Source organism: Pipistrellus kuhlii, unplaced genomic scaffold (assembly GCF_014108245.1).
Source record: "Pipistrellus kuhlii isolate mPipKuh1 unplaced genomic scaffold, mPipKuh1.p scaffold_m20_p_5, whole genome shotgun sequence".
Taxonomy (NCBI): domain Eukaryota; kingdom Metazoa; phylum Chordata; class Mammalia; order Chiroptera; family Vespertilionidae; genus Pipistrellus; species Pipistrellus kuhlii.
In genome coordinates, this window is record NW_023425551.1 from 74,089,875 (window position 1) to 74,117,657 (window position 27,783).

At 41.3% G+C, this 27,783-nt stretch overlaps 1 protein-coding gene across 5 annotated transcripts in view; it reads right to left on the minus strand.

Moving 5' to 3' along the window:
• BICRAL (BICRA like chromatin remodeling complex associated protein) overlaps window positions 1–27,783 on the minus strand; it is a 71,409-nt gene that overhangs the window by 36,939 nt on the left and 6,687 nt on the right. For 2 of the 5 annotated variants that reach the window (XM_045572871.1, XM_036414342.2), the window contains exon 1: window positions 455–596. The exons of 2 other annotated variants lie outside the window; for them this stretch is intronic. The gene's annotated coding sequence lies outside the window, so the exon portion shown is untranslated. Of the gene's footprint in view, window positions 1–454; window positions 652–27,783 lie in introns of those variants that run through there. One more of the 5 variants, XM_045572868.1, reaches the window with a different exon arrangement.

Here is a 27,783-nt window from a genome sequence, read left to right on the forward strand (position 1 = left end):
AACACGGGGAGAACGAATATCTTTGTTTTAGAAGAAGATCCCACGGACATAGAAGTCTCTGGAGTTTGTGACGGGATGTTTCCAAACATGGTGAGCAATCCGGATTTCTTGCCACATTGAGCTATCTTTAGGAAAACAGGAAAGCCGCTCTCCCTCCTTTCTGACACAGACACCGCGGCCAGGCAGCACTGCCTCAGGCTTTGCCCCGAGGGTCCCAGGTTCCTCCCACGGCAGCAACACTGCCAACCGTTCGATTCCAAACGATCTATATCCCGGCGCTGTAAACTCCCAGCCAATTCCCCCGCTCCAGGCCCAGCACTCCCTCCTCCCGGCCGCATCTGCTCGGCCAGCACAGTGACTGTGTTCTGGCTCAAACAATAACAACCCACAGATTCCAAGAGCAGTTCTCCCCTTCTCCTCCCTCCCCCGAGATCCTGAGATGCGGGAAACTTACACTAGTGATCCGACACCTGGCAACACTGCTTCACACCCATTTCCAGCCATGCGTGGAATAACTTACATCACGGAATGCCAAGGCCCAGAGTTCTGGAGCGGTTGGAAAGGGCAGTGTGTGAACGGCAGTTGGACAGAGGAATGAAATCCTGAAGAGATGCCCAGAAAAGGGACACGCCCGAAGAAGGCAGAGGGATCATTTCTACTTAACGTTTTTTTTTCTTCTCCCTTAAAACTGCCATCTCCTCTCTGCTTCCCCCAAACTGCCCATCTTATGGGTCCCAGGCCAAACAAATAGAAAACCGACTCTGGCCACACAGAAGGACATGCTTTCCTCAGGAAGGGTCTGGAGGGTAAGTACCCGGTGTGGGCCGCCCCTGGGTGGATGGATTTGTTCAGTTGCTGAGTGATCCGGGAGATTACAATCCATCCGAGTGAAACTTCAGGGGAGAGGAGATGATGTGTAAGACAGGAGGAAGAAAGAGTTTATCCAAAGGTAACTCCATGGCTTCAACTGTAAAAGGGGCAGCTGGTAGGTGAAATTTGCTCTTAGGACTAAGATGAGGTACTCAAGGGCGTGCTAGAATGACTTTTCTAACAGAACGTGACTTTTGAGGAGTGAAAATGGCAAGGAAAACTGTTATTAAATAGATATGTAGAAATCCGTGCGAAGGGCTTCCCCTAAATCTGATATTTATTATGGTAGAATTGCACTGGCCAGACATCACAATCACATGGATTAATTAAACCTATAAAGTGGCTATTACTTCAACATGACCGTTTACTTTAATCCTCACCCTAGGATATCTTTTCCATTGATTTTTTAGAAAGAGGGAAAGGGAGGATGGGGAGAGAAGAGAAACATGGGCTGGTTGCCTCCTGCACGTGCCCAGACAGGGGCTGGAAATCGAACCCGCAACCCTTGGGTCCGTGGGGCTGATACTCCAATGACTGAACCAAAGCAGCCAGGGCAACATGACCATTTACAGAGAGATTCTCTGTGCTCTGTACATTTATTTATTTCTAAATATATCTGTATTGATTTTAAGAGAGAGAGGGATACCGAGATAGAGAACTCGATGAGAGGGAAGCATCATCCATCAGCTGCCTCCTGCATGACCCGGAATCAGACCAGTGACCCCTTGGTTCATGGGTCAACGCTCAACCACTGAGCCACACCGGCTGGGCTGTGCATTTCTTTTTAAGTGTTTAACAGTCTCTGGAACAGACTGATTAATAAAAATGTAAGATGATCTATAAAAAGACCCCACGACACTTTTACAACTCTCCCAGCTTCTCTCGCTACGCCACACATGTTCCTAGTTCCTCTGGAAGATGAGGGGCCCGAGGGCTAACGAGCTGGGAAAGGAAGCCAGCGCACTGGGACTTTCAAACCCCGAGAACACCTGCCCGCCCTGAGTTCACAGGGACAGGCTGCTCCGTGAGTAGCCCAAACAGAAACAGCTCTACACGAGTGGGTGCGATTGAAAGCCCTTGTCCAAACCGCACAGGCGCTCCAGCACCTGACAGGACACTTCCAGGGGCATCCACCGGGGTCAGTGGCATCGGTCCTGCCAGAGAGACCCACCCTTTTGCCCCCCTGGACAGAAGAACTCTACAAGCCTTTATACTCGGGGCACCCTGAGAATTCTGCTGTTTAAAGGGCCAGTCATTTCTGACTTTCAACAGCTCCAAATTGAAAGAGGTGAACCTTACTCGCTATTGCCAGCTCTATATGGTGACAAAATGCAGCCCCAGCACAGCTTACCCCAGCTGTACTCTCCCTCCGGAAAGGAAAGTTGTACCGTCTGACTATGATCAGAGTGGGAAGACAATCGGGGGTCAAAATCCTACTCAGGAGTGAAGAGCTCAGTTTTCCTTGGAAAAGCTGTGCCTTGACTCGTGGACTCAGGCTCTTTTCTCACCGAAGTGACAACCTGGAACTCCAGAGGGGCCTCTGGCAACAGGTGCATTTTACAAGGCCGCATGCAACGGAAGTCCCCTCTAAAGGGAAATCCCTAGATCAGTGGTTTAAAACCGCTTCTTGGCCGAGACACATTCCCCTCAGTAGCAGTGGGCACAGCAGCAGACTCTGCCATGGACAGAGGGGGCCGTAGCTCCCTGATAGCAGGCACCCCAAGAGTTCAGAGGTCACGGCCCCAGAGAGCTGACTACTACTCTTAAAAAAGTAAAGCTAATATTTAAAATTGTTCTGACTGGAGTCAACAAACACTTTCTCATCATTGATGTTTCTATGTCTCTCCCCCTCTCCCTCCCTCTCTGAAATTATAGATATCGATATCTATATATATAAAAGGCTAATATGCAAAGTGTCCCCTTGGGAGTTCAACCAGGAGAATGGGAGTTTGATCGCTTGCTATAATATGTGTTGACCACCAGGGGGCGGTGCGGAGCATGGCAGGGACTAGCCGTGGTGGCTGGGTGCTGTGGAGGTGAGGGAAGGAGAAGGCAGGGCGGCGGGGAACCTGATAGGCCCTGATCGCAGGCCAGGTCTAGAGACCCTACCCATGCACAAACTTCGTGCACTGGGCCTCTAGTAAAAACATTTAAAGAGAGAGAGAACACAGTGTAACCACTTGGCCTTTCACACCAAACACAAAATAAAACAGTGTAAAAGTGACGTTTCAAATCAAGGGAAAATGTTAGCCATATAGAGAAAAGAAGGTGGGTCCATATCCCTTATCTTAACAAAAGTAAATTCCAGGTGAATCTAAGAGCTAAATTACAATAGGATGCGAGCTGGAGAAGAGAACCGTTCTCACATGGGAGGAATTGGTTTTTATAACCTTGGAGTAGGGGAAGTCTATGCCTTGCAAAAGAGTCATAAAAGAAAAGACTTAGCAAATTTGATGACATAAAATTTTAAAATTTTGCATGATATAAGAAAAATCATAAATAAAACCAGATAAATAAGTAGATCTGTAATAATAAAAGCATAAGATGCTAATTGGACTGGAAAGCCGAGTGACCTTCCGGATGTCCTTCCAGACAACCTTCCAGATGAAGCCGGGCTTCAAGGCTGAGCCCCTTGCACAAATTTCATGCAATGGGCCTCTAGCAACTAAATAAAGCCAGACTAAAACACCCAAAAGTGGGAAGTATACCTCCAACTCATATCACAAAGGGCTCTTCTCCCTGATACATAGATTGGCTATAAATAAGAAAAAAAGAAAAAGAAAATCAGCAGAAAATCAAGGGGTATGAATAATTAATTCATTAAAAAAAGACAGCCCCTAAATATATAAAAATAATCAGCTTCTCTTAGAATAAGGAAAGTATGTAGTAGTCCCCCCTTATCCATGGTTTCACTTGCCCAAGATCAACCTCAGTCCAAAAATATTAAATGGAAAATCCCCAAAATAAACAATTCATAAGTCTGAAATTGCACACTGTTCTTTGTAGCATGATGCAATCTCTCGCTGCCCTGCTCAGTCACACTAGGGCTGTGAATCATCCCTTTGTCAGTGTCCCCAAGCATATATTTCCTGCCTGTTAGTCACTTAGTAGCTGTCTTGGTTATCAGATCGCTGTCACAGTATTGCAGTGCTTGTGTTCAATTCACCCTCTTCCACTTAATAATGGTCTCAAAGCACAAGAGCAGTGATGCCCTGTACCGTGTATCCATACTAATATGCAATTTGCCTGAGACGCCAACACAGTAACAGTAACAACAGAACAGGAGGCTGTGTGGGGTGACAAGGCCGGCGGGGGGGTTAGTGAGGGATGACCAAATGACTGTGGCAACCTGGCCAGCAGGGGGCCAGTTGGGGGCGATCAGGCCAGCAGGCAGAGGTAATTAGGGGTGATCAGGCTGGCAGGAGGGGCAGTTAGACACAATCAGGCAGGCAGGCAGGCAGGTGAGGAGTTAGGAGCAAGCAGTCCCAGATTATGAGAGTGATTGGAAAGGGTGCAGGCTGGGCTGAGGGGACCCCCCCCCCCGCACGAATTTCATGCACCGGGCCTCTAGTGTATGTATAGGAAAAAACACAGTATCTACAGGGCTCAGTAACCATCCATGGACTCAGGCATGGGAGGGGTGATTGGGGATGTATCCCCTGTGGATAAGAGGGGGACACGTGTAAACTTCCTGCCAGGCAGCAAAGATGAAGTTAGGGTAAGAACTATGCCTGTCAGGGAGTAGGGAAACTTGGTAATGAGACTGTAAACCTATTACTCCAGAGAAAGCAAGTTAGCAATATCTTTCAAAATTTTAAGTGCACACCTCATTTCACTCAGCAAAGCTATTTCTGGGTGTTAGTCCTACAAACACTCTTGCACATGTGAATATGTACAAGACTATCCAGTGCTCAACCTTGGTGTAAGACTGTCATAGCAAATGCTTTTGTTCTCTTTTATATACGCTTCTCTGTTCTGTTTTTGCTTCCAAAACCCAGCCCAGGGAAGATGATTAGGACGCTACAACTTTAGACTTAGCCAGTTCACTCAGTGGTTAGAGCATTGCCCTGCAGACCCAAGGTTTGCAGATCCATTTCAGTCAAGGTCACATACCTCGATCCCCACACTGGTCAGGGCATATGCAGGAGGCAACCAGTTTATGTGTCTTGCATTGATGTTTCTTTCTCTCTGTAGCTCCCCTCCCTTTCATTCTTAAAAAAAAAAAAAAAAAAAAAAAAAAAAAATCAATGGAAAAACATATCCTCGGGTGAGGATTAAAAACAAATTTTTTTTTTAAATACCAGCAAAAATCAATAGGCTACCTTATCAACATAGAAAAATAACTACTGACATTGGCTTTATTTGTATTAATTTAGTATAGCATTAGTACATGCCAAAAATTTCCAAACATGTACAAATTTACCTTTAAAAGTTATTAAGGTTTATGCCAGAATGGTTTCTAAACTTACAGGGTGATCACTTTATAAGTTATATAAATGACAAATCACTATATTAAATACCTGAAACTAATACAATATTGTATGTCAACTATAATTGGGGGGAAAAATGCTGAGGTTACAGAGGGACCATTGAGAAACTTTATTTAAGCAGCCATGAACTGTGGAATGGCTGCCTTCTCCAGAACCGTGTGCTCTCTGCCTGAGTTACTGAAGGTATAATGAGCTGTAATAACTTTTATTTTTATCTACATAATTACCATTTCCAGTGCTGCTTATTCCTTTGAGTATATCCAGATTTTCATTTGGTATCATTTTCCTTCTCATGAAGGATTTCCTTTAATATTTCTGTACTGCAGATGTACTGCCAATGAATTTTTTCTGCTTTTATATATCTAAAGTGTTTATTTTTGCCTTCATTTTTGAAATCTTTACCCAAGGATATGTTTTAATTTTTTGTTTGTTTGTTTGTTTTGAGAAAGGGAGAGAGAGAGGGAAACATCACCTGATTGCCTCCCATCTGTGCCCAACTGGGATGGAACCTGAAACCTAGGTACGTGCCCTGACCACAATGGAACCCACAACTTGTTGGTGTATGGGACACCACTGCAATCAACTGAGGCACCCGGTCAGGGCTGCCTTCATTTTGTTGTTATCCTCACTGAAGATATTTTTCTGTTAAAATTTAAGAGAATGGAAGGGAGGGGGAGAGACAGACAGACAGAAATATCAATCATTTGGTTACTGTCTGTGTGTCCCAACCAGGTCCAGGAATCCAGCCTTCGACCAAGATTCATGCCCTTGATCAGAATCAAACCCAGGACCCTTCAGTTCATGGGCTGACACAATCTATTCACCGAGCCAAACTAGTGAGGGCAGGGCTGCCTTTACTTTTGAAATGTATTTTCCTTGGGCAAACGGTTCCAGATTGAGCTTTTTTCTTTTCTTTTAGTTCTTAAGACTATTGCCACACTGTTTCTTGCTTTCATTATTTCCAAAGAGAAGTATGCTGTTATTCTTATATTTGTCCCTTTGTATATGATAGGTCTCTCCCCTTCTCGATGCTGTAAAGAGTTTTCTCTTTACCACTAGTTTTAAGCAATTTTATTGTGATATGCCTTGGCATCCTTCTCTTCATGCTTGGGATCCATTAAACTTCCAGGATCAGTAAGCTTATAGTTTTTCTCCAGTTTCAGCCATTACTTCAAGTATTTTGTGTCCTCCTTTGGGGACCCCTATTACATGTATATAATTAGGTGCTTGAATTTGTTCCATGGCTCAGTGATGCTTACCACCACCACCACCCCCCAGCCGAAATTCTTTTATCTTTTAGACTTTCATTTAGAAGTTTCCATCACTGTGTCTTCAAATGCACTAATCTGTTCTTCTGCTGTGTTTAATTTGCTATTAATCCCATCCAACGTATTTTTATTTTCAAACATTGTAGTTTTCATCTCTAGAAGTTGGGTCTTTTTTTTTTTTTTTTTTAATTATCACCCAAGGTTTCCCTTTTTCTTTTTATTGATTTCCAGAGAGAGTAGAAGGTAGGAAAGGGAGGGAGGGAGGGAGGGAGGGAGGGAGGGAGGGAGGGAGGGAGAGAGAGAGAAAAACATGAGAGAGACACATTGATTGTCTCCCACACAACTGGGGCTGGAGATTGAACCTGAACCCAGGCACAAATCCTTGACTGAGAATCGAACCTGCAACCCTTCGGAGCACAGGCCAATGCTCTAATCACTGAGCATCCTGGCCAGGGCAGAAGTTGGGTCTTTTAAAAATCTTCCATATCCTTACTTAATATATTAAATCTTTCCTCCACCTTCTTAGACTTATGCAAAATAGTAATAACATTTTAATGTTCTTCTCTACTAATTCTATCATTTGTATCCTTTCTGGGTTTATTTCTATTGACTGATTTTCCCCTCTTCATTATGGGTAGTATTTTCCTGTTTCACTGAATGTCTGGTAATTTTTGATTGGATGACGGACACTGTTAATATTACATTACTGAGTACTAGATATTTTTGTATCCCTGGAGATATTTTTGAACTTTGTCTAGGACACAGTTAAGTTACTTATAAACAGTTTGATTCTCTTGAGGCTTGCTTTTAAACTTTGTCTATCTTTAGGCTAATTTAGAGAAAATGCTCTTTTGAGTAGTTCACATGAACTAAAGTACTACTTTTATTAATTTTTACACTCTTCCCTGCCCTGTGTGAGGTCCTATTTTGTTTTCTCTGGTTCTTTCCCAGGACTTGGGTAGTTTCCCCGCAGACATGCACTCATCAGCTCTCGAGGGAGACACTGAAATCTCGGTTCTTCTCTCTGTAGAGCTCTCTGTCTGATCTTCAGTGGGTGAAAAGATTATTCATTATTCATTTAGCACACACTTAGCGCCCACTGTGTGCCAGGCACTATGTTAAGGGTTAATATCAAATGAGTACAATGTCCTGGGAGTTTTATCTTCTTTCACCTCCCAGATACATCAGGTCAACTCAGGAAGCTTACTAGACTCCATCTGGATTCCCCTGCCCTGTGCTGAGGCTGGAAACTCTCTCCAGACAGTAAGCTGGGGCAATTATAGGGATTACCTCATTTGTTTTCCGTTTCTCAGGAGTCACTGTCCAGTGCGGCCTAATATCCAATATCTAATCACCATTGTTTTATATATTTTGTAAAATTCAGTGTCTTACTCCATCTTTCTCCATTTAAAAAAAATATTTTTTATTGATTTCAGAAAGGAAGGGAGAGAGAGTTAGGAACATCAATGGTGAGAGAGAATCATTGATCGGCTGTCTCCTGCACATCACCCACTGGGGACCCAACCCACAACCTGGGCATGTGCCCTGACTGGGAATCAAAACAGGATCTCGTGGTACATAGGGCAATGCTCAACCATTGAGCTACACCGGCCGGACCATCTTACCCCATTTTTAAGGTTAAAAATAAATCACTCTAGGAGGTAAGAAGAGTTTATATGAGTTCATTAGCATAGATTAAACGATTAAGTATCCTGAAAGAGGAAGGAAAGAAGAAAGGAAAGACAGTTCTATCCCATGCCTCTTGTGTTCTACCCTGAAGAATACCTTAGGGAATGAGGAAAGCGACATGTACATACACATACACATACACATACATATATATTATATGTTAGAGGCCCAGTGCATGAATTCGTGCATGGGTGGAGCCCGGCCAGCCTGGCCAGGGGGAGGGGACATGGGCGGTTGGCTGGCCTGCCTGCTGGTCGAACTCTTGGTTGAGGGGACAATTTGCATATTAGCCTTTTATTATATAGGATATACACTGAGTCGCCAGATTATTATGCATTCAGAGATCATAATAATCTGGCCACTCAGTGTATAAAAGCCTAATCGACTGTTATGACCAATGGACTGAACGACTGACTGGTTGACTGGTTGCTATGATGTGCACTGACCACCAGGGGGCAGATCTTCAATGCAGGAGCTGCCCTCTGGTGGTCAGTGCGCTCCCACAGAGGGAGTGCCACTCAGCCAGAAGCCAGACGGACAGCTGGTGAGCCTCTCCCGCCTCCCTGCCAGTGTACCACGCTATGGTGGCAGCAGGCACAGGGGCCAGGATGAGCGGGAGTGGTGCAGCACAGGGACCCCAACTCAGGCTCCTCCCCAGCAGCCTGCCACTTCGTGCACTGCTCCATCCCCCAAGGAGTCCCAGGTTGCAAGAGGGCGCAGGCCAGGCTGAGGCACCCCACCAGTGCACGGATTCATGCACGGGCCTCTAGTCTTTAATAAAGTTGTTCAGTGGGTGGAAAGAATATTCATTATTCATTATCAAACATTTAGCAACTATAATGTGCCAGGTACTGTGATAAGGACTGGGCATATCAAATGAGTTTGACATAAAATGTAATAATAAAGGGAATACCCTTAACATTTTTGTAGAATTGTAAAAGCAATACTAAAAAGTGAATTACTGGTTTAAGCAAATAATTTTCCAATGAGTTATCAGGATCAAAAAATTATGCTGTAAAATAGCCCCTTACCCAGGGCAAGTAACTGTTATATCAATTAGGACATAAAATCTCTCATTTACTCCTTTTACTATAGTCTTTTTTTTTTTTTTTAATCCTTTTACCATATTCTAATTGTTATGGGCTGGTAAATTTTGTAATTTTAAGACTGTGTGAAGCCTTCTGGCATGGTTCCTGATCTTTTGTGAGAGAGAAATGTAAAATTCATCACAATGCAATGTGAGGAGTGCTAGTTTCTGGCAGGGGTTCCCAGGATTTGGCAGGTGACGTGAGTGGGCATTTTTGTGAAATAATGACATTTTACTAGAAGAAACATGACTATATTTTCACAGTTGTACCCATTTGCAGTAAAAGAAGTTGTCAAACTCAACATGATGGGTTCTATGTGTTTTTTTTAGTTATTATTCAACTAAGAACTTCATCTATTTTGTCACCAACCAGAGCCTTCTAGCAGCAAGAAAGCGAAGGTGGAAAACACTAAGAAACATTATTAGGAGAAAAATTTAGGAATTAAAAAATTCCTCATAGTCAGCAAAGACAAGCATTAATGTCAGCAGTATCAGACATTAGTTCAACTCATGAAATGCAGAATTCGAAGACATTTATGCTGCTTTATATCCTACTTAGAATGAGCTGGGGAGAAATACACCTAATACATTGCGCAATCCAGCTGGACAAACAGTGGAGAAGCGACCGACCTCAGGGCCGGGGAGAGTCTGGCAGGGCTCCCGGAGGCGGGACTCTGGGGGAGATCCGCGTTTTGAGTCAAAGGGCTTGTTTTGGATACCGACACTGTGATTATTGACAAGCTCCAATCTCTCGGGATCACTGTCCTATTCCTAAATAAAGTTAGTTGCCACATCAGTGATTTTAAAAAAATATATTTTATTGATTTTTTACAGAGAGGAAGGGAGAGGAATAGAGAGTTAGAAATGTGGATGAGAGACACTGATCAGCTGCTTCCTGCACACCCCCTTCTGGGGATGTGTCCGCAACCAAGGTACATGCCCCTGACAGGAATCGAACCCAGGATCCTTTAGTCCACAGTCCGATGCTCTATCTACTGAGCCAAGCCGGTTAGGGCCACATCAGTGATTTTTTTAAAAATATGTTTTTATTGATTGAAGGGAGAAGGAGAGAGAAATAAAAACATCAATGATGACAGAGAATCATTGACTGGTAGCCTCCTACTAGGGAACTCCTAGCAGGTGCCCTGATCCCAGGACCAACTGTGACTTCCTGGTTCATGGGTCAATGCTCAACCACTGAGCCACATGGGCTGGGTCACAGCAGTGATTACTTAAGCTTTGTTGCCTGGGGACCTAAGATTCTCCAAGGTGTACAAGAGATGTCCTGAAGGCCTTAAAGTTACTGGTAGAGGCACTCTGACATCCCAACTACTCCCCTTTAATTGACTCAACTCTTATTCCACTAGGAGGAAAAGGTTTGAAAACCATTCAATTTCCCCAACTCCCAGAACTCAATGGTTTGTTATGTGTTATGAAGGAATGACTATCAATGGTGGTCAATCTGAAAATGGAAATACAAGGATCCATAGAAGCCAAGACATTCATGATTTTAGCAAGCTAGAGAATACAGTATTCCCACTCACCCATGGTTTTGCTTCCCAAGGTTTCAGTTATCCATGGTCATCCTCAGCTCAAAAATATTAAATGGAAAATTCCAGAAATTAACAATTCATAAGTTTTAAACTGTGTATAGTTCTGAATACCATGATGAAGTCTAGTGCTGTCTTGCTCCCTCTGGCCCATGACATGAATCATCCCTTTGTCCAGAGTATCCACACTGTATTCACTACCAACCCATCAGTCACTTAGCAGCCTTTTGGTTATCAGATTGACTTGTGGTATTCAGTGCTTACATTCAAATAACCCTTACTTCACTTAATAATGGCCCCAAAGCACAGAGTAGTGATGCTGCAAATTCAGATATACCAAAGAAAAGCCATAATGTATATGTGTGTATAGGGAAAAAAGTATGTTTAGGTTCGGAATGATCCATGGTTTTAGGTAACCACTTAGGGTCTTGGAACATATCCCCCTTGGATAACCGGAGGATACTGTAATGATAAATATTGTCTGATAAATATATCAAACTTCTTTAAGAAAAATTCCAGGGGTGGGGTGGGTGGGAAGAGATTAACAAAGAAGCTTATGCATACTAGTGGCCTGGTGCACAGATTTGTGCACATTGAAAGGAAATTAATTAGAAGAAATATTTTAATATCACTATTGGCCCTTTCTCTATAATAGAAGTGTCAACCAAATTCATGATCGACAATGACAGATCCAAACACACGCATGTGATTGGCACTAGTGAGAGCTTTATGTGTATGGCGCATCCGTGAGTCAATGTTTATTTTTAAATTGCCAGTGCGCGTCATATGTACCGGCCCATCAGTTGTTCGGTGGGACGTACGTAGGTATGGTCAGTCACTTAGCCTTTTCTGTTATAGATATGTATAACCCATGGACACAGACAAAGTGCAGGGAAGGCTGGGTGCGGGAGTTGTAGGGTGGAGGGAGTCAATGGGGAATAAAGCGGGACATCTTAAATACTTTCAACAATAAAGATAAATTTTTAAAAAGATAAATTCCAGAGCAGTGTTAATGATCTTAAGTTTGTTGACTATAGAATCATTAACCATACAGTTTGAATGTTTCTCAAACTGGGGTCTGAGGAAATAGACGGGTGGTTTGAGTTCTCAAGTTTGGAAAACATTAAGAGTCTAAAAACATTAGGATCCTGAAAAATGTCAGGGCTCATTAAAATCTGCTAAACTTGATTGCTGAAGGCCTCCCACAATCTGGAGACCCCAAAGAACCTCCGGACAGACCTGTGTGTGCGTGTGTCTGACAGAGGCACAGTCGGCCTGGGGAAACACGGCCAGGCCGCTCCGCTTCCTCCTCCTCTAACCCAGCTGCCAGGCTGTAGCCCCTCGCCCAGGACCCGCGGCTCACGCTGGGCCCTTACACTAGCCATGCATTCCCGCTGTGCAGAGAAGCTAGGAAAAGTCACCTGATTCTCCGTCTCTGCGCCAGATCAGACGGCTCAACTCTCTGAGGCCTAAGGAAATGTCATTGTTTAAGATCCTTGGACAAAGATTGTGCATTCTTCCATGACAATCCATTTAATATTTAATAAACTTCCTTAAAACAGGGGTTTTACAAACTGAATGTAAATATAATTCCTTGGAGCCCCCAAGTATTTAGTATTGTCATTTATTACATTAATAATAGTTGTGTTCATTAAAAGACTCAGAAGCAAGGCTCTCCGTTAGAGTCTCTGGCATAGCCATGGATGGCGTTTTGAGGGGACCAACCCTAGACCTTACAGAAAAGAAAAATCAACTCTGTAAGATAGAAAAAAACAGATGCCCTGCCAAAATGTCTTTATAATTTTTATTGTTTTATAAAAGACTGAACATTTAAAGACTATGGTAAACAATACACAAGATATGATTGAGAAATGACAGGAAGTGCTGCTATTATGATTGCTATTAAATATTAAGTAAAATAAAATTAAAACTATCTTTGTGATAATTCATACTATTTCAGTATATAGAATAATATGTATTAAAAAGATGTCAGTTCTCTGCAGTTACACTACTAAATTTCATTTATCTATCTATTTATTTTATTGTTTTGAGAGAGACATTAATTTGTTGTTCCACTTACATATGCATTCATTGGTTGTTTTTTATAGATATATGCTTGACCGGGGATCAAACCCACAACCTTGCCGTATCAGGATGACACTTTAACCAACTGAGCTACTAGGCCAGGGCTACACTATTGAGTTTTGATGAAAGAATTCTTGTATTATATTTTAAATAAAAGGTGAATTTCTGCTTTAATCATGATTGACACATTTATTATTTTTACTAAAAATAATCAGTCAGTTAGAGAATCAGCATCCATGACAAGCAGACTCGGCAAAAGGAGGTAATGCCAACATTAGAGCTAACCTCCCAAAGACAGACCTGGTTGGGTATCAACCAAACACATAAGCCAACATTTCGGAGTAAGAGCCCAAAGTGAGTCTTACTTGCATCCTCTCCATAAAAGCAGACTATCTGAATATCAAATAGAAGCTGCTCTAACACTAGTTTGATTTCTAGTTTCATTCAGAAAAAATATGAAATGGAGATTTATCTGCTGCTTATGTTTTTCCTAATAGAAAGGAGATTACTTTTAGAAAATATTTTAAATGAAGTAAAAGCCAAAATCCTACCGATGTAACTTTTCTTTACTTTTAAAAATAATGGACGTTGTTGCACCACCTCAGTCATAAGAAGTAAACAGAACTACTGTTTGCATCTCCATTTCCAAATTTCACTAAAACATAGTTTGGTGATAATTAAGCTAATAAAAACTGCCTGAAATTTTCTCACTTATGCTAGGACACCATTGCTCTCCGTCAGTGTAGTTTGTATGTTATTGTCCTTATATATGAAACTGCTTTTATTTTAAAATATATTTTATTGATTTTGTACAGAGAGGAAGGGAGAGAGATAGAGAGTTAGAAACATCGATGACAGAGAGAGTCATCGATCAGCTGCCTCTTGCACACCTCCTACTGGGGATGTGCCCGCAACCAACATACATGCCCTTGACCGGAATCGAACCCGGGACCCTTCAGTCCCCAAGCCGATGCTCTATCCATTGAGCCAAACCGGTTTCGGCTGAAACTGCTTTTAAAAGCACTGTGAGCCCTGGCCCTTGTGGCTCAGTGGATTGGAGCATCACTGTGTGCACCAGCCAGGGCACATATGTAGGTTGTAGGTTTGGTTCAGGCATGTATGGAAGGCAATTTCTCTCTCTCTCTCTCTCTCTCTCTCTCTCTCTCTCTCTCTCTCTCTCTCCCTCCCTCCCTCCCTCCCTCCCTCCCTCCCTCCCTCTCTCTCTCTCTCTCTCTCTCTCTTTCTCTCTCTCCTCCCCCATCTCTAAAACCAATTTTATAATTAAAAAACTGTGAAATGGCAGTAATTCTAAACAATTTTTTTCTTTTCCTAAGCATCAGTAATAGCAATCTGGTTACAGTTATTATGCAAACTCTTGACTCTCATTGCTCTCTGTCAATGAGTAACACTCAAAATATGTTGGTTTTACAGCACGTTCCAAGAAAAACAAGCCGTATAAAAACAACTAACAAGATTAACAAAGAAAATTCCATTTTACAAAGTTAATGTTACCAAGGAAGAAAGCCGAGAATTCCCTTTTATAAAAGCAGATGCAAAGAAAGATATGTGGTTAAAATCAATTATTTAAGAAGGAGAAATGAGAGGAACTTTTTATAAGCTTAAAAATTATTACAGAAAGAATATGGACACATATATATTTAGCATATTACTCCAAGCAAGATTTCACAGTTTCTACAAAAACTTGAAAGATGAATTAATATCACCTTTCTAAACTCCATTTAAGAGACAGACTTCTATCTAGTGTGAAATCTTTTACAAACCCTAAGAAACACCATGTGGGCTGAAATTCACATTTATAGTTATTTCTATCAAAGACCATTAAGATGCTGAGTTTCAGTGAGAGAAGATGAAAAAGTTCTGGAAAAGAATGGTGGTGATGGTTGCACAACAATGTGAATGTACTTCATGCTACAAACTGTACTTTAAACGGTTAGAATGGTAGATTTTATGTTGTATGTATTTTAGCACAATAAAAAATAAACCATCCATGAATATTCTTACTAAAAAGTAAGACCATAAGGGCTTGTTTGAATATGACTATAGTTGACATTAAAACATGCAGGGCTGGAGCTCTGACTCTCCATGCAGTCAAAAACCCCCACATGCCTTCTGACTCCCCCAAAACCTAAGCTGTTCCTCCATATTTATAGGGGCTGGCTCCAGGACCCCACCGTGGATATTGAAATTCATGGATGCTCAAGTCCTTTACATAAAATGGCACAGAGATGCCGAAACCGGTTTGGATCAGTGGATAGAGCTTCGGTCTGCAGACTGAACGGTCCCAGGTTCGATTCCAGTCAAGGGCATGTACATTGGATGCAGGCACATCCCCAGTAGGGGGTATGCAAGAGGCAGCTGATTGATGATTCTCCCTCATGATGTTTCTAACTCTCTATCCCTCTCTCTTCCTCTCTGTAAAAAATCAATAAAATATATTTTAAAAATAAAATAAAAATAAAATGGCACAGAGCAATGGGTACGGTTGGCACTTTGCACTGTGGACTCCCAACATTGGATGGAAAAAAAGGGGGTGAAAGAAGTTGGGGCAGAACACCCCAACCACTGACAGGCAACAGACGAGGCTGTAGAAAGAAATCCCCAAAGAAGGAGGAGGGTCTTAATCCTCTGGATGCCTTTTGGCTCACTGGAGAGGTCAATGGAATCTGTCTTGGAGGAATACTTCAAGATGGATACTACATGTAGGACTTAACGATTTTTTAAAGTTATATGTGTGTTTCTTCATCAATGCATTATATACAAGATTTAGTGGTGAGTCTAGTAATTGCTATCATTTGGAAGATAGTAATCTTTCAAGATACCTGCTAATGTAATGTGAGAAAAAATATTTCCTCTGGTAACAAATCCCCAGGCACTGTTAACACTATTATGGGCCCTAACCGGTTTGGCTCAGTGGATAGAGCGTTGGCCTGCAGACTGAAGAATCCCAGGTTTGATTCTGGTCAAGGGCATGTACCTTGGCTGCAGGCACATCCCCAGTCAGGGATGTGCAAGAGGCAGCTGATCGGTGTTTCTCTCTCATTGGTGTTTCTAACTCTCTATCTCTTTCCCTTCCTCTCTGTAAAAAAAATAAAAATAAAAATAAAAATATATTTTAAAAAATACTACTATGGTTTGTGGCCTTCATTCATATATTTAGGAAATGACAAATTTTAATTGGAGTCTAGTGTAAGTAACATGCAATTTTTTTCATACCCAAGTTCATGGGTACTCCTCTCCCAATCCAATCTGCAGATCCTGTAGGGGTCTGTCATGGAGCCCTTACAGTGTGGGATCCAGGGCAGCTGTTCAACACATGAAATGAATAAACTCAACCCAGTAACAAACAACAGAATTCTAAACATCTGACTACCATCCACAGATATTTTTATTCTAGCTAAGCACACATGGCCATTTCTGTGCACTGTTTTGATGCCCTTTTTTGCAATGCAGAGGAACTGAAGGTGTTGCCATGCACGGGTAGGGGGCAACATCTGCGGATTTTAATAGTGCAGAGAGGACACTCCTCAGTGTCACCAGGTGTCAAAGAATTCCCTGAATGAGGAAGGTCAATATGCTAATTTCCTGTAAGCTTAGTTGAGAGCAACAGAAATACAACCTTGGACCAGAATAGGCACATTTTTAAAAAGTCCTCACGGAGGACATGCTTAGAGAGATGAAGAAAAAGGGAAAGGGAGAGGGAGAGAAATATCGATTGGTTGCCTTCTGCAAAGCCTGACCAGGGATGGAACCGGAAACCTAGGGATGTGCCCTGACCAGAAATCCAACAGGCAACCTTTCAGGATGCCTCTCAACCAACTGAGCCACCCCGCTGAGCTACAAAGGCAAATTTCATCTGACAAACATGCAATAATATTTTCTGGAAAACTTAGTCAAAATTCACATCTTCCTTCTCCCAAATATCCCATGTGGAAAATAGTCACAAATCGGGTACTTTTCCACTTTTTACATTAATGCTAGGAATTTAATAGACATCTAAATGAACACCTTTTTCTATACTCCTGTGCTATCGTGCTATAGATTACTGAACCCTCCTAAGAATCAAGGAACTTAAAACAGCCTCCAGTGGCCTAAAAATACTAGATTTCATTTTCAAGGCCAACTCAGTATGATTTTTTTAAAAAATGTTTAACTTAAAACCACATCATTTTGAAGGTGGTAGTTCCATGTGCCAGAAATGAATGGTGTTAGGGTAAACTGTACAACTGATTTAGAAAACTGTCCTATCTTCTGAGAAATTCATGCCTACAACACAGCCCTTTTCCTTGGGAAAGAGATAAAGACTTTTCATTTAGTTGATGGTTGATCCTGTCTTATATCACTTCTGGGTCATTTAAAATAGGACAGACCCAGCTCAGCCAGTGTGGTTCAGTGGTTGAGCATCAATCCATGAACTAGGTCACGTTTCAGTTCCGCTCAGGGCAAACGCCCGCGTTGGGGGCTCTGTCCCCAGTAGGGGGCGTGCAAGAGGCAGTCAGTCAATGATTCTCTCTTATCACTGTATTTCTCTTTCTCTCTCTCTTCTTCCCTCTGAGCCAATAAAAATATATTTAAAAATAAAATAAATTAGGACAGACCCATAGTTCCACTATCACCATTATTCAGTATCATCCTTTTGGACAAATTGGAAAATGTTTTCTCTGTTTTGTTTGTTTGTTGGTGGTGTTTAGAATATTTTCTTGCTTCTTGGTGTCTTAATAATCTTTCCTTAAGAGCACCTATTTCCCTCTCTAAAGACTTAAATTCTTGGATTTTGCTTCATTAAAATTATCTTCAATAGAGGTTTGTCATTATTTAACTTTTTCTTAAACTTCTAATGGTAGCTTGTAACTTCTATTGATGCTGCTCTTAACAGTATCATAATTTTTTTAATAAAGCACATTAAAGTATTGTTATAATTCATCATAATAACAAAGACTTGATTCAATGATTATTTATTGAAACTAGAAGCCCGATGCATGAAGATTCATGCTATAATAGAATGGGCCTTCCTTTCCCTGGCTGCCAGCACTGCCTTTATATTCCAGCCCCACCTTCCCATGCTGCCCAGAGGCCTCAGAGACAGGGGTGGGGTGGAATGCTGCACTGTCACCATGGTGACTAAGACACAAGCATCCCATCTGCCTCCAGTCGCTCAGCGCCTATGTATGCAAATCAATCACCATCTTTGTTGGGTTAATTTGCATATCACTCCTGATTGGATGGTGGGCGTATGTTCAATTTACATGTTTGTCTATTATTAGGTAAGATAAGCATGTGCTGGAGGGGCAGTGTAAAGGATTAAAGAAACACAAAAGACCCACACAAGTAAATAATGTGTCCCAGCTCTCCAGTAGCTGATTATCTTATTGAAAAGACAAGACACCTACATCTGATTTCCAATGTGCAAGAAAGCACTATTAGTGTGCATAAAAATAAACATATGCTAGTAGGGATATTTACAGTCATATTAACCACCTTTTACAATTAACTGATAAACCAGGGACAGGAAGCGATGAAAACTGCAACAGCAGCTAACATTTCCTAATTGTCTTCCCTCGGCCAGGCCCTTCACATGGTTCTGATCCTCCTAACACTCCTTCCTGCCAGGGTATATCATTACCGCTGTTTTTATAAAGAATGTAACACATTTGCCCAACGCTGCGGAGTTTGTGTGTAGTGAGACAGAGATTTGATCTCAAGTCTCTAATTCTCAAGTCCTGCTCCTTCTCATCTCTGTGGATGAAAACATGTACAGTAAGTGTAATTCTGGGAATGTTTCCCATGCTGAAAGATGGCAATTGAGAATCTTACAACACTTTCTAGAGCAAAAAACCTCAGTCCTCCATCAGTTAAAATTTCTAAGTTTGTCAACTTATCACAAGACATGTTGGCTGAGAAAAGTGAAGCATATTATTTAATTTAATTAATTTTTTGTTAATCCTCACCCGAGGATATTTTTTCCATTGATTTTTAGAGACAGTGGAAGGGAGGGAGGGAGAGTAGGAGAAAGAGAGAGAGATCAATGTGAGAGACACAGATGGATTGGCTGCCTCCCCCCGCAGCCTGACTGGGCCCAGGATCAAATCTACAACCCAGGTATGTGCCCGAGACGGGGAATGAACCTGTGACCCTTTGGTACTGAGGCCAAGGTTCTCACCACTTAGCACACCGCCAGGGCGAAGCACTTTACGTCTCAAGTGCTAATAGTCGCATGTGGCTGGTCGCTACCATTTTGGACAGTTCAGGTCTACATTTAGAGAACTTTTTTTCCCCTGAAGTTTTTGGGAGAATTTTTAAAATATAGTTTTTATTGATTGAAGAGAGAAAAGACAGGGAGAGAGAGATAGAAATCAATGATGAGAAAGAATCATTAATTGGCTGCCTCCATACTGGGCCCACAACCAGGCATGTGCCCTGACCAGGAATTGAACTGTGAACTCAACCACTGAGCCATGCCAGCTGGGCCTGCGGGAGATGTTTTTAAATTGATGTTAAAGAGAGGGAGGGAGGGAAGGAGAGAGAGAGAGGAGAGAAACATTGGCTGCCTCCTGCATGAGCCAGGCCCCAGGACTGGACTAAAACCTGGGTATGTGCCTTGACTGGGAATTGAACCTGCCACCTTTTGGTGTATGGGATAAAACCCCAACCAGCTGAGCCCATGGGTCAGGCCTGCAGGAGATTTTTTTTAATGCTAAGAAAATAATATGTACAACCTGATAGATTTACAGAACTTAATTTAGGAAAAACACAACTAGAGGTTCATCTTCCCCTTGCCAGCCCTTATGGACAGCCACAAGATAGAAACCTTCGAGATTTAAGAACAGTTAACGAGTCATGAATAATATTTACCCTAATTATTTATATAAGATTTCCCAGAGATTTTGTTTGTGGGGTTTTTTATGGGAGATGGTTGGAAGGGAGTTGCCATAACTCTTATTTTCACCAGAATATAGCTCCTCACCATTCCCCCCCGCCACATACACACACTGATTTAATTTAGAAAAGGGGAAAAAAATTAAAAATTAGTTCCAAAGATAACCCTAGTCTAGCCATTAGACTAAAATAATCACAATTTTCTAAGTAAGTCAACGTTACATGCCTCTTACATATTTAAAGATTTTAATATATGTTTCAAAAAATAAGTTATTTCTTCATGTTTGTATAAAATGACCATAATTACACGGGGAAAATCCAAAAGTGAAGTATTTGAACATAAAAGCAAGGCAACTCTTTGCTCACGGACAGGAAACGGATGCTACCAGCTTCTGGATGAGGCACTCGCAGAGCCTCCCGGCAGCTCAGCAGGGGAGCCGGGGGTCCCCGGCCACCTGGGAGCCTGCTGGACATGCACGTCCCAAGCCCACCCAGCTTCCTGGGCAGGAGCTCAGTGCTAAACAAGTCTCTGGGCAGTTCTGGTGCACGCTGGAGTGTGAGAACCACTAGATCAGCACAGAACTGGTATTGAAACCCAGTCTAACTCCAAAAGCTGTGTATTTTTACAAGTTTTTTGTTTGTTTTTTTAAGAGGGGGCTGGGAATTTTATGTGTGTGTGATAACATTCACCATCGTACTCATTTTTAAGTGCACATTTCAGTGGCATTAATTCACATTATTGTGCGACCATCATCACCATCCATCTCCATAAGTCTTTTCATCTTGCAAACATGAAACTTTATACCCATTAAACACTAACTCCTCTTCCCTCTCCCCAGCCCCTAAAAACCACCATTCTACTTTTCCTATCGTTATGAATTTGACTACTTTTGATACTTCACATAAGTGGAATCTAGAAGTGTTTTTCACCCAACACCTTCAATTGCATAAAGTTTGGAAAGTACAGAAATGTGCAGAAAATGAAGATTACTTATGATTCCACTGCCTAGAGGTGACTGCTTGTGCCCTTCCAAAACTCATGTTGAAACCCTGACCCTCAATGTGGCTGTATTTGGTGACAGGTCTTTAGGAAGGTTAGTAAAGTTAAATGTAGTCACAAGGGCAGGGCCCTCATCCAATAGGGCTGGAACTCTTATAAGAGAAAAAGAGCCCAGCTGGTGTAGCTCAGTGGTTGAGCATTGACCCATGAACCAGGAGGTCTCAGTTCAATTCCTGGTTGGGGTACATGCCCAGGTTATGGGCTTGATCCCAGATGGGGGCATGCAAGAGGCATCCAATCAATGATTCTCTCTCATCATTGATATTTCTGTGTGTGTCTCTCTCTCCCTCTCTCTGAAATCAATAAAAATCTTATCTAATAAAAAAATAATATGCAAATTAACCTGCTAGACCCATAAGCCATGCCCATAAACTGTGCCCACCAGCCAATCAGGAGAGAATATGCAAATAAACCCAACCAAGATGGCTACAGCCACAGAGAGCAGGAGGGAGGGTTGGGTTTCCCAGGCAATGGAGGAAGCCAAGCTTTCTGCACACCCTGGCCGGCTCAGGCCTCCACTCAAGGTTACAAAATTTCCATTATAGAAGGTAAACAAATCCAAACAGAAATGGCGGCAGCCACAGAGCAGTTTCTACTGCTAAATTTCTCAGAGCCTTTTCTGCACTAAACTGGGAATATAAGAACATATTTAGATTTGATCTCTAAATATGTTATTGGGGGATTCCTGCTGTTCTGATAAAATTACTACTAGACAACTAACAGAAATTTCAAGGGGCAATGCTCAATCCTGGAAGGGAATACTGGCTGACAAGAAGAGTTCACTTTATTTTTTTAATGTTTTTTGTTGATTTTTTTAGGGAGAGAGGAAGGGAAAGGGAGAGAGACATCAATGGGAAACATCAACTGGCTGCCCTGCATGTCCCCAGCAGGATCGAGCCCTCAGCCCAGGCATGCGCCCTGACCAGGAATTGAACGGGTGACCTCTTGGTGCATGGTCAGATGTTCAACCACTGAGACAAACTGACCGGGCAGAAATACTTCACTTTAGAATAAATAGTTTATTTTGTTTTATTTTTAAAATATATTTTAAAAATAAAGGGAGAGGGAGAGAGAGATAGAAGCATTAATGATGAAAGAGAATCATTGATCGGCTGTCTCCTGCATGCCCCCTACTGGGATCAAACTCAAAACCTGACAAGTGCCTTTGACCGGAATTGAACCTGGGACGCTTCAGTCGGCAAGCCAACGCTCTGTCCTGGCTAGGGCAGTTTATTTTGTTTTCTAAGGGGGCCATTCATTCACTCACTGTTAGCAGACTAAGTGTAATTAAACACTGCTTTAATATTACTTTTTTATAACAGTGCTAGCCCTTGCCAACTTGCCATGCCCTGAACTCACCAGGCATGCTCGTGTCTCAGGCCCTTTGCACCGGCTGCTCTCTGCCTGGATGCTGTTCCTTTGGATATCCTCAAGCTCACCCCTACTTTCTTCAGGTCTCTGCTCAGATGATCATGACCTACCATGACCACCTTCCCGCCCTCAGCACCCCACATCTTCCTTATCCTGCTTTATTCCCCCCATAACTTACTACAAAGTTACCTCGGTTTTCTGTCTGTCTTCCCGTGAAAATAGGGCCTTGGTCTTCGTTCACTGAGGCATCCTAGAGCCTAGAGGGGCCCTGGCACACATTCAGTGCTCAGCAGCACTTGCTGTATGAGTGATGGGTCTCAAGCAGCCATCCATCATTCATACAAAGACTGTCTCTCCTTTGCTCTCACTTGGACCACGTTTGGCACTTACCATGTACTGTCCTGTATTGTTCTGTTACCTTCTATCCACCTAGTGAGATTATGTGTTCCTGTACTCTCCAAGTGACCTGTACAAAATTAGCACTTAATAAATATTTGATGCCCGGCCAGCATGGTTCAGTGGTTGAACATCGACCTATGAACCAGGAAGTCACAGTTCAATTCCTGGTCAGGGCACATGCCCAGGTTGCGGGCTCGATCCCCAGTGTGGAGCGTGCAGAAAACAGCCAGTCAATGACTCTCTCTCATCATTGATGTTTCTATCTCTCTCTCCCTCTCCCTTCCTCTCTGAAATCAATAAAAATATATTTTGAAAAATAAAAAATAAAAATTTGATGATGAAACATCAGGGTTTTAAGCAAAAAATATTTGATGATGAAATATCAGTGGCTTTTTCTTTCATAGTAGATACAGTAATAATTTTTCAAATTCCATTTAGAAAAGAGACATTCTGGAAAGCAGTATAAGAAAAATTCAGCCGAAACCAGTTTGTTCTCAGTGGATAGAGGGTCGGCCTGCGGACCAAAAGGTCCCGGGTTCGATTCCAGTCAAGGGCATGCACCTGGGTTGCGGGCACATTCCCAGTAGGAAGTGTGCAAAAGGCAGCTGATGGATGATTCTCTCTCATCGATGTTTCTAACTCTCTATTCCTCTCCCTTCCTCTCTGTAAAAGATCAATAAAATATATTTTTAAAAAATTCAAATATTTAATTTTAAATTAATCTTAAAAAGTTGGAAATATTTTAAAGGTGTGTATATATATAATGTATACACATTATACCAAATCCATGACATGCTCTGAAAATATTTGTTTTGTGATTTTTACAGCATCTTATATCCTGAAGACATTTTCCTTTTTCTTTCTGAAGTCATTTTTTCTTTTTGTTTTATCCTCACCCAATGGTCTTTTTCCATTGATTTTTAGAGAGAATAGAAAAGAGAGGGAAAGACAGAGAAATATGGATGTGAGAGAAGCACTTGATTGGTTGCCTCCCACATGAGCCCTGACCAGGGCCGGGCCGGGGAGAAGCCTGCAACTGAGGTACATGCCCTGATCAAAATCGAACCCAGGACCTTTTGGCTCTCTCCATTAGGGCATGAAGACATTCCTGAGAGTCAAGCTCAAGGTATCATTCTGATCGTAAGGTAATTTGAAACAGAATATATTTTAAATAATAATTATCAGTTGGGAATTTATGTAGTATGCGACCAAAAAAGTCAATGTCAAATAGGTTTCATGTCACATTTTTTGATCTAATGATAGCAGAAAGTTCTAGCTGGGAGCATCTAATGAAGAAAATGTATGCTATAAAACTACCTAAATTTATACTACACATGTATTCACAGAACTAATGTATTTTTGAAAAACAGTTTGGGCAACTTGCTGACATTAGATGAAGGTCTTTTCAGGCAACCGGCTGTAGCGCACAGTTCTCTGTGAGGACGGGAGGGGAAGACCTGTAAAAAGACCCCTACAGGACTTCCACTAATTTAATTAATTATATGTATAATCTAATCTTAAAACTTTAACATTACAGTGCAAATGCAAAAAGAATGTATAGTGTTTGCAATTGTTTTAATTTAGAGTTTTATTCTTAATATTTAAATTTATTTTTATTATAGCAGCTTAAAAAACAAAAAAGGGTGAGATGTAGAGAGAGGGCTGCCTGGGAAGGGACATGGGCATTGAAAATGATAACATGTGTGCAGTTTAGTTTTTGCATTGGCACTATTTGCAATTGTTTTAGAGTTTTATTCTTAATGTTTAAATTTTACTTTTATTATAGTAGCTTAACAAACCAAAATGTACAGTGGTATATAACTACTCACAAAATATCATAAAAAAAGGAAACGCACTTTCTCCGGTGTGCAGCACAAAGTCCATCTTACATTCCCAAGCATTTCCTCCCAAGACTGGCCATTGCTCCTGGAAATTCTTGTTAGTTGTCTAACTTTGTATTAATACCTTTGTTTGCCAAACACAAATATAAAGATTTTTAAATTTAATCTCTCAAAATGGCATCCGGCTTTCTCTATTATATTTCTATTATTTATTAAGAAACTATTTCTGGCACTAGGCGGTTTGACTCAATGGATAGAGAGTCACAGGCCTGAAGGGTCTCAGGTTCGATTCTGGTTAAGGGCAGGTACTCAGTTTGCAGGCTCAATCCCTTGCCCTGGTTGGGGCATGTGCAGGAGGCAACCAATTAACATCTCTCTCTCACATCGATGTTTCTCTCCCTCCCTCTGCCTTCCTATCTCTGACATCAACAAAAACATATTTAAAAAAAGTGATTTCTGAAAAGAGTAAATTACAAACTATTCTAAGTTATTTTATAAAACTTACATGTACATTGCACTAAAATTCAACAAATATAGCTTTTCTTTTTAATTCAGAGGAAATACTTAAGGCTTTAAAAATTATTGCTAAGGGCCAGGGGATTGAGAAAAAAAAAAATAAAAAAGAGAAAAAACTCATGAACAAGACAACAGTGTGAGGATTGTGGGGGGAGAGGCTGGGGGGAGGTGGAGGAGCTCATAGGGGATTAAATGGTGATAGGACGCCTTGGGGTGGTGGACACACAATATAGCGCACAGGAACTGTGCACCTGAAATCTGTATAACTTTGTGAACCAGTGTCACCCCAATAAATTCAATAAAAAGGAAGAACATTATTGCTAAAAATCCACTGATAGGGTGGCCCAAACACTATAAAATATTTTTAAGGAGTACTGAATACCAATTCTATAATAATAATAAAGAAAACTTAATCAAGAAATTAGAAAATGTTTTTAAAAAAATTACAATAAGTCCTACCTAAAATATACTGCAAGCATGGGAACTTAGGAATGTTGGTTTCTGCCAGAACAGCATCTATTTTCTGTGTCTAAATCTTAAAGGTCTGAATGTCCTTGTTTTCCTCTAGTGGCCATATTGTGGATTTCTTCTCTGTATCAAAATATTTACCTCTGCTTTTATATAATAAATATTGGCATAAGATTAAAAAATGAAATATACTACAACTTCTAAAGATGGTTGATTTCAATACATACAATAGCAGACCCAACACTCCTTACTCACGTTCAAAATATTTGTCTTCATAACAAATTTTGAAAATTTCTCCCATAATACACTTCCCACAAGATTTTGAAATTCTTTATCTCCCTAAATTAGGTTTACCACTAGTAAGTGGTCAAAGGGTTGGTTTTCACTGGGCGAAGAGGAAAATTCAAGTTCATTCTCACAGCCTGGCATGAAGAACTAGCTCAGACTGTACAGTGAGCGCCCTAACACTCAAGATCTAAGTCAGCCCACAAGGATCCTCAGTGAGAATGTTTCTAGACCTTTTACTGCTGCTGCCTATCAAGGTTAAGCTTTCCTGCAGAGTAAAAAGAAAAAAATTACTCATTTTCACATGTTGTCGTCTTACTGGCCACAACTGAGTAAATATGCCTTATACTCAACCTACAATATGGCCTCTTTAAAATAAGGTTTCTTTAAAGCAAATCACAGTATATTTCAAATACTTTCCTCCCAAGTCTGTACTATAATTACTGTGCTTATATTGACAATATTTCAAACAAAAGGATAATGAGCTATGCAGTATCAATCTTAAAGGTCTTAGTCTCTTTCAATTAACATTTTTTAAGTGAAAGATGATTCATAATCCATGATTGCTACCAAATATGGAGCTATGGCCCCCAAGTTTGACTCACCATATTATGCAAATAAAAATAATTATCTGCAGAAGGGGCAGGATAACTGCTTTGACATAAAATTTGACTATCCACCTAAGAGATTTTTTTTTTGTCACAATTTTTATTTAGCCATTAAATGACTTTTCCCTGTTCCTCCTATTGAAACAAAGGTTATTCAATCTTAAGACCTCAAAATGTTTGTTTACCTGATAGGCAGTTATTTGTAGATTAAATTTATACATGGGATAAACATCAATGGCAAAAATGTATGATGCATGGGTCTGGAGTATATATTCAAATTCCAGCTCTGACCCACAATAATATAATCTTGAACAAGTTATCATTTCTAAACCTGTTTTATCTAGAAAACGAAGACAAAACTGATCTAAAAGGTGGCTGTGAGAATTTAATAATATTGAACCCATTAGTGCTTAAAATATTAAGGTTTGACAAATATTATTTCTGTTTCCCCCATTTTGTTTTCCTTGTGAAATTGTTTCAACCACAGGTTAGGACACAAAGTTTAATTGCTGATGACACAGTGAAGCATCCTGGACTTTGTGGAGCTGAAATAAGCCTTTTCTAGAAAGGCAGTACCTTTCCTAGCTCATTGCACACACTCATGGTTTTCATGCATGTAATATATGTGTTTGTGTTTTCAAGATAGCCGAAGAACCCACAAAAACAGAAAATGTTCAACTTTACAACTTTATTTAAAAGAAATTTATAATTTAAACATCACAACTATATAAATTAGATTAGGTTAAGGGAACCTGGCTCAGGGAGGTCTCAGGATCTCTTCCTTAAGTGAGGTACATAGGAGGCAAGGGAAAAGTAGATCAAAGCCCCAACTGCTTCTCCCCAAGACTCTCTTTCACCTTCTCTTTAGGGAGATAAAGATGTCAACAACCTCCCACCTCTTCAACTGCACTCCGAATGGGCCAGCCACCCCAGGAGAGCCACATCCTGGGCTCCATCCCATTCACCGAGATACCACTTACAAGGTTCCAATGTAGGGCCGCCTTGAGCGTCCACAGGCATTCCTTTCTGTGAGCCCTCCCACTCACCACACTGTTTAACCACTTTCTGCCCGCCCCTCGCCCACAGTACTCTCCCCTTCTAATGCACAACGTTATTCATCACGTGAGAACAGTTTCATGCAGATGGATGGATTCTTCCCAGCTAAGTACCATCTCTTTTATCCATTTCCCCCACATCTGATACATTCTCCAAATTTACTCCTCTTTCCTTAAACTCAAAACGTTTGCCTTTGCCCTGCCATATGTCCTTGCTATCCCTCAGTGAAAATTGTAGACATCTGTT